The sequence below is a fragment of the Strigops habroptila genome, chromosome 10 (genome assembly GCF_004027225.2).
Source record: "Strigops habroptila isolate Jane chromosome 10, bStrHab1.2.pri, whole genome shotgun sequence".
NCBI lineage: Eukaryota > Metazoa > Chordata > Aves > Psittaciformes > Psittacidae > Strigops > Strigops habroptila.
This window is the reverse complement of record NC_046359.1, coordinates 39476247-39483280: the sequence shown is the minus strand read 5'-3', so window position 1 is coordinate 39483280 and position 7034 is coordinate 39476247. Positions and strand designations below refer to the sequence as shown.

General features: G+C 42.4%; 1 long non-coding RNA gene across 1 annotated transcript; it reads left to right on the top strand.

Moving 5' to 3' along the window:
* The first annotated feature begins 948 nt into the window (after nt 1-948).
* LOC115613866 lies at nt 949-3063 on the top strand. The gene is made up of 3 exons (XR_003993547.2): nt 949-1149; nt 2300-2350; nt 2554-3063. It is a non-coding gene; the product is annotated as an uncharacterized LOC115613866 (long non-coding RNA).
* Nucleotides 3064-7034: the final 3971 nt, after the last annotated feature.

Sequence of the window (7034 nt, the reverse complement as noted above, 5' to 3'; positions counted from 1 at the left end):
TCACACGTGTTCCTCTTTAAGAAAAAGGATCTCCCCAGTTCAACTTAATAAGGAGAATAGTCCTCTGCTAATGAAGTCATGCTGTGATTTCAGAAGTACCTACATTAGGAAAGCAGCAGTATTGGAAGCACTACCATTGTCACACAAGATAGAAATATTCCTTCCAACCCTTTTTCAATTCCAGCCTTCCTGGGACAGTGTTTCAGCCTGTACAAACCAGATTCTTTGCTAAATTTATAACTATGTTGAGAAACACGTCACTGCAGAGGAGCACAAGGAAAGCTGTGTGAAATACTACGGTTTAAATGCTCTTTCAAAAATACTTGTCATTCTGACCCAACTGGAACAAACAGGGAGATGAAAGGTTTGCAATAGCAGCTCGCCTCAGTTGGTAGAGCCTGAATATGGGATTTTGCCTGGTTTATTTTAAGTCTGAGCAGCTAGCAGCTGGAGTATGTCCCACACGCTAACACTTCCCCAGGGAGAAGGTTTGTTTCAAATGTACCATCGGGCCTCCAAAGCTGGTTGTCTTATTGAGTTTGTGCACTCCATCACTGCCTTGCGTCTCAATGAGAACAAACCTATTTTGAGTGACAGAACCTCCTCGCCAGCTTCATATGAACTGCTTTTGATTTAAACACAATCTATTGGCAATATCTGCTTGCACACACATACACACCCAGGGCAGATACTGAGCAGACACAGCCTTCCAGACTTACACAGCAGCTGTGACAACAACTGATGTCACCTCCTTTGCAGAAATTTCCACAAGCGTCTTCCAAAGGCCAAGTTAAACGAGATAGAGCTTATCAGCTTCTTTAGAGTGCTCTGGATGAGCCCAGTCCATGTGACCCCCTTTCTGGCCGTGGGGGTGTGGTATGTCACAGCTCCCCTATCAGCTGGCACATGGCAGTGGGAGATATGAGACAGCAGAAAACTAGTACTCACAACACCACCCGGACTGAAGGTGGAACGAATGCGCTGAGTAACTTCAGTGTGTACGCGCTTACTTCCCAAAAACAGGTGGAGGATTCTCAGCCTTGACTCCTGCTCACACGTCCCTCTCAGATGGCACAGATGGGTGGTAGCGCTGCCAGCACCACGTTGGAAAGGCTATGGTTCATTAGCGTCATATTAACACCTTCAGCTGTGAGTTGCAACACTGGGATTTTCCTTCCAAAAGTTTTCCCCTCTCTTGGGTATCTCCCATGAATGAAAAAGGTTACTGGCAGGGATATCTTTCCAAAAGCAATTCCTTCAAAAGAAATTCCCTGCCTTTGTTCTTGTAGCAGAAATATCATAGAATTTCAGAAGATGCCCTCTTCAGTTTTACTGCTGAAACCACCAAATGTTTCAGGTTTCCTTCACTGCTTTAATTATGATTACATGATCAGTTGCAAAGAGTTAATTATCAAAGCTTTCACAATGATTAATTTTATTCAAACTATTAACTAGCCAATAACAGATTAGCAAAAGCAGATATTTAAACATTTGAAAAAGATCTCATTTAAGTCTTCATCCTTGTCAGGACAAAAAGACACCTTGCTTGAAGGAATTTAAAAATAGCCATTGTATTGAGCACTGCATTCAGACAGCTTGCAATTGGCACCCCAGGGCTCTCCAAGCTTCTCTACATGGGTCTGTTAGCACAGAGGACGGCCTTAAACTCTTACCTCCAGCTAGTTACCATCCTTTAGTTAACAAATGTTGGTAATGCACCTTTTTTCCTTGTGAACATTCCCTTTCAATTTTTGAATTTATATGCACTTACCCCTCTTGTCATCATTCTGCTGGGCTGCATAAATAGTTTCCTCACAGCAAACATTTCTCATTCTAAAAAGCTGGAAACATGCTGTGGAAATGTTCAGAAGTTCAGGAATTGCCTTCCTATCTACAGCACTGGATACCTGGATACACTACATCAATATACTCTCCTTTGTTCTTTTGTCCCCTCCAGGTTGTCATGACAATCAGCTTCTACAGATTCATACTTTGCATGACTAAGAATTCACCTTACATGGGGACTTCCTGAACCAGCATAGTCACTCACTCTAGATCTCTATATCACCTGGGGACATCTCTTGTAAACTCTGCTATTGGTGCCAGATTATCAGTTTCTGGCAGACAGCAATACAGTGGGTAAATTCAAGATCTAGCACAGCAGTGAAATACAGGTATATAGTGTAAAAAAGTATATAAGAATTTGTGGCCAAGATAGTAAGAGAAGCTGAAACTCAGCCCTTCGCCTAACCCCAGTGCTGTGTGGATTAACACTATGTTTTTCCTTTTTGAAATCCAGATTTCCTGCAGTTCTGCCAGTTCTCTCCAATCTTACTGCAAACCACACCGGGTAAGGATCCCACTGACTGGTCTAGCCAGGGATGAAAAAAACTAGATCACCTTTACCCATCTCCTCTTTCAAAGTTAAGGATCTGCAAATAGAAAAAGAGCTTTCTAGGGCATGGGCAGCCTCTGGTGATTCAGCTGTGGTGTGCCCAGCACAGAACTGAAGCCTAGTTGTTAATGCCATCTTAAATGATAATATTTTTTCAGGTGCTGGCCAGAGTTTGAAGAGATAATTCCAGCAATGAGCATATTGGAGTAGCCAAGACACAGCTGCTCGAAACAGCATCATGCACCAGTTATATCTGCAGTGAAAAAAGAACTCCAAGAAAGCTACTGAGGACAGCTGCAAGTCAGTCCCCCTCAGGGGTCATCAGTTTTTTGTCATCTTCTGTAAGCTAACCCTGGGCATGGCTTTAGAAGATGATTAAACCAAAGATCTGTGTGTCATTACTTCTTCTCCAACACCAGCTGCACCTTTTTATCCATGAAAGCCCCCAGATTCATGATCCACAATAGAAGCCTTCCTATCTCTGGTATTTCCTTGGCGTGCTGGTTACAATCCCTTCTCCTGACCCATTTCTAAACTGTCTTTGTTTAAAGATTCTTAATCTTTTCTGGAACTGCATAAACAGAAGCATGGATCACCAGCTTGTGAACTATGGCAGACCAAAGGCCTTTCAGTATTCTCTCCAGCAAGTCTTCCACAGAGCTATAAAGACTTTTATGCCCAACTTCACCTTTATATTGCAGGGATGCTCTAAATGGTCCTGTTATGTACAGAACATATATTTATATGTAATCCTGCCCACACAGATGGTGAGATGCCAGCTGTGAATCAAGAGAATTTATAAAGCTCTGCCAAAAGTCCTCATAGCTGTGAGTTGCATACATGGGTGCTTTAAGCACTAAAAAAGGCCCTGCTTTCTTCACACCTGAAATACAGGCCCATAGCCACTATACCTAAGAATTCACAAGCCCATGCACAGGGATGTTTAAATGCAGACACATGACCTCAGATTTCACTCATAAAGGGGGATCTGTACTGCAATGTTTGAGACTTACAAGTGCAAACATAACAGAGGCCCTACAGAGCTTGTGTGAAAAAACAATGATTCCATATAGAAAGGAAGCTGGCTTGCTTTGAGCAGAGATGTTAACAGACTAACCTTCTTCCCCAGCACCAGCCTGCCTACCTGAACACATGAGAATGTCTACTGACGCAGTGTTGTTTCTATCTGAGGTGGGTATCATATCCCACACATGTTAAATGTCTTGCTGGTAGTTATCTGAATACCAGTTATAAGAGTCATTTACTAAAAAAATAAGCCTTGGACAACTGTGTTGCAATTTTAGTAATTTGGGGGCAGAGAGGCATGCAGATCACAGTACACAAATACGGCTGAATTTAGAAGAGTAGCTTCAGAATAGATACCTTCCCTCCTGCCACTGGGTTCAGGATAGTTAATAAGAGCTGGATCTTGAATGACAGTAACAAAACAGGGACTTGGCACAGAGAAGAACTGCTTCATCACAGTGATCTACCAGAGTAAGAATAAAAGAAGCAGCAACTGGAGCAAAGGGGAAAAGGTGGAAGCATGACAAAGATCTATGACAAAAAAGGTATTCGGGTCCCTTTTGAAGGCAGCATAACTTTGTATCCTAAACAAGGTTTCTTCTGCTCTCCTTGTCTTCAATATGTTTCAGTTGCAAACAATGGTAATTCCCAAGCAGTGGCAGAAGTGAGAATACTTGGGCGGACATGGCACTAGCAAACTGAGCACAGGGCTATCAGCTGCTCTAGCTGCACCTGAATAATGTCCTCCTAGCCTCTTGTCTTCTCCCGTTAGCAGAAGATTAGTTTCCTCTCCTAGCATAAGCACACATGTAATAGGTTCCAAACCCTATCAAACAAGTCAGGCTTGAAAGCGGGTTAAAAAAAAAAGCCTATGCAAAGTGTTTGAACTAAGCCTACTGAGAGAACCAAGCAGTTATGCAGCTGTACCTGCAGGCTGGGTGGGTGGGATCCCAGCATGCTGAAGGTGTGGTGTGGGACAACCTCCTCACCTGCTTTCCTTCCAGCCAGAACTGAAATAAGCATGAGCCATAAAGCACCTCGCTGACAGCCGTACAAATGCATCTAGGAGTGAAGCTCTGTTGATGCAAAGCAGGCTTGTCCCAGCAAATCCCTTAGGGGGACATAGGACTAGCATGGATGAGCAAGACATAAAGGTTTGCATCTCCTTCCTTGCAGTTTAAGTATGTAGCTACTGCTTCTTGGTTCCAAAGTTCTTTTAGATAAGATTTATACGAAAGGACAAACTTTGTTGTCTTGGGTTGTCTATACCCTCCCTTACCATGGGGGGTTTTTTTCAGCCTAAAGGGGTTTAGAAGAGAGAAAGTGTCTCAGGTCATACATTTGTCTCCTAAAGTTGAAATGTAGACATAAAGCTGGTAGGGCATTCAGTGGAAGATGGTGCTGGTCAGCTGCAGGGGCAGCTGTGAGGGTTCCTTGGGCATCCACACCTCAGTGGAAGCCTTCTCATAACTCCTACCCTCAGGACTCTATTTATCCTTGTGTTAGAATCTCTACAATAACCTGATGACACAAGATCTAAAAGAGAAAATGGAAAAAAAATGGATAGCCCTATCTACGTAACTCTTACATCTGTTTCTATTAATTGATCCATCTACTTTGCTCATCCCAGAACTGAAACTGTCCGCATGTGAGGGAGGACTTTGCTTTTGCTCTATTTGTGGAAATGGGTGTGTGTATTTGGGTGTGTTTGGTTTTTTAGCCTTGGTTTTACATGCTCTAAAACGAGCAAGTTGCAAGGCTGCTTGCTTTCTGGAGATACACAACGTAAATCATTTCTCGCCAAGGGCCCAAGGTCATTTGCTAAGATGTTTGATCATTAATATATAGTATGCCTGAGCACCTTTTACATGTATTGCACACACCTACTTGCCAGAAGCAAATTAATAACTCCCTACACCAAAGCTTGCATTTATCTGCTCTTATTAGAGGTGGAATGGTGCCCTATGGAGAGCCACAGGCATTCCATTACTTAGGATCAGTGCCTGAGCAAAATGAAAAGGCTGCTAAAAATAAGCAACATTTGCTCATTGGTATAAATAACAAAAACAAGAGAGAAAGAAAAACAGAAAGAGAATGAGACGAAAATGAAAACTGGCCCCAGACCAGGCCCTGCAGGACGACTGGTCACCTCCTCATTGCCAATTCTGTCACCATCTCCAGTATGGGCAAGATACTTCCCACTGCCAAGTGCCCTCAGCTCCTCTCCTGAGAGGACCATTACTTCCAGATTTGCAGTGGGCCTGAGCATAGGAGGTAGTGCTCCCACAGCACTTCACGAGCCAGCACAAAATCCCAACGTGATCCCTGCAGTAGATTGTGAAGCAAGTATTTGGTTTCTCTCTGTTTTGTTTGTAAAGGGTGTTGGGGGCAGGGTTGCACTTCCATAAACCTATCACCATTAAAAACTTTATCTTCTCTTTATTAAAACAGAAATAACTTTTGGATTTCTATTTTTCTAACAGACTTCTCTAACAAATAATTCCCAGCTAATTAAGAATTTACCCTTGCCATGTATTCCTAAACACACTGTACACCACCATGCCACCCGATGTCTCAGGGTGGGCTGCCTTGTTATAGTACTGGAAAGTCTGAAGCCGAGTATGCTTCTGGTTACTTTTCATTTTAGGATCTCAGTAATAAAGAGGAACAACAATTGGCAACCAGCCCGCAAGCAGCACACTCAGTTTTAACTCTGCTTGTATTTCATGTATTTCATTGTAATAAAGCACACACACACAAGAAAAAAAAAATCTATTAGCCCTACAATTAGACAAATAGTGGCATTAACAACTCCCACTCACCACCTTAAGCAGGTTTAGCTGGGAGAGCTGAAGCAGCTGTCTCTGTCCTGTGTATCTGCCAGAGGTCACCATCCTGCAGCAGGAGCAGCTGATCCTCCTGGATAAAATCCTGAGCAAGTGCAGTCTACAGGCTGCAGCATTAACATAAACCACCTCCAATCTCAGTTCACTCTGGCTGTAACCTCCTAGAAAAATAGAAGAGAGGAAACCTAAGGCTGGTAACTGTTTCATCCCTTAGTATCAGATAAATCCACTTTTGATTACATTTCAAAGTCCTAAAAAACAGAACAGTCAAGAGGTTTATGATAATGTATTGTCTTGCCATGAATTAACATGAATTCTCATCACTGGCATAATCATTGAAACACAGTGCTAAAATAAGACCCAACAAAGGTCTTCTAAATTTTATCCAGGTATGTGTAGACTTTAAATATTTTCAAAAATAGCTATAGCTGTTAACTACAAATTTAAGCTATTTCCAAACCTAGAACTAAGACAAATCTGTCCATCTCCATATTGCTCCAACATGTTGCAGTATCAAAACTATCATAGCTACAATATGAATTCTCAAACAGTAGAAAGACGAGAGAAGGACAAAGGTCGTGCTGCGGTGAGGTTATTTTTCATGCCAGACCAACAGATGATTGGATGAAAAGCTATCAATGTCTCTTTGGCATCCAAAGTGGAGATACAAATACTTATAGTGGATTTGCTTACGGGTAACTATAGAGAAAACAGCAGGTGGTTACAGTTAGGTTTCTGGTACACACATTGCACACGGTCAAATTCAC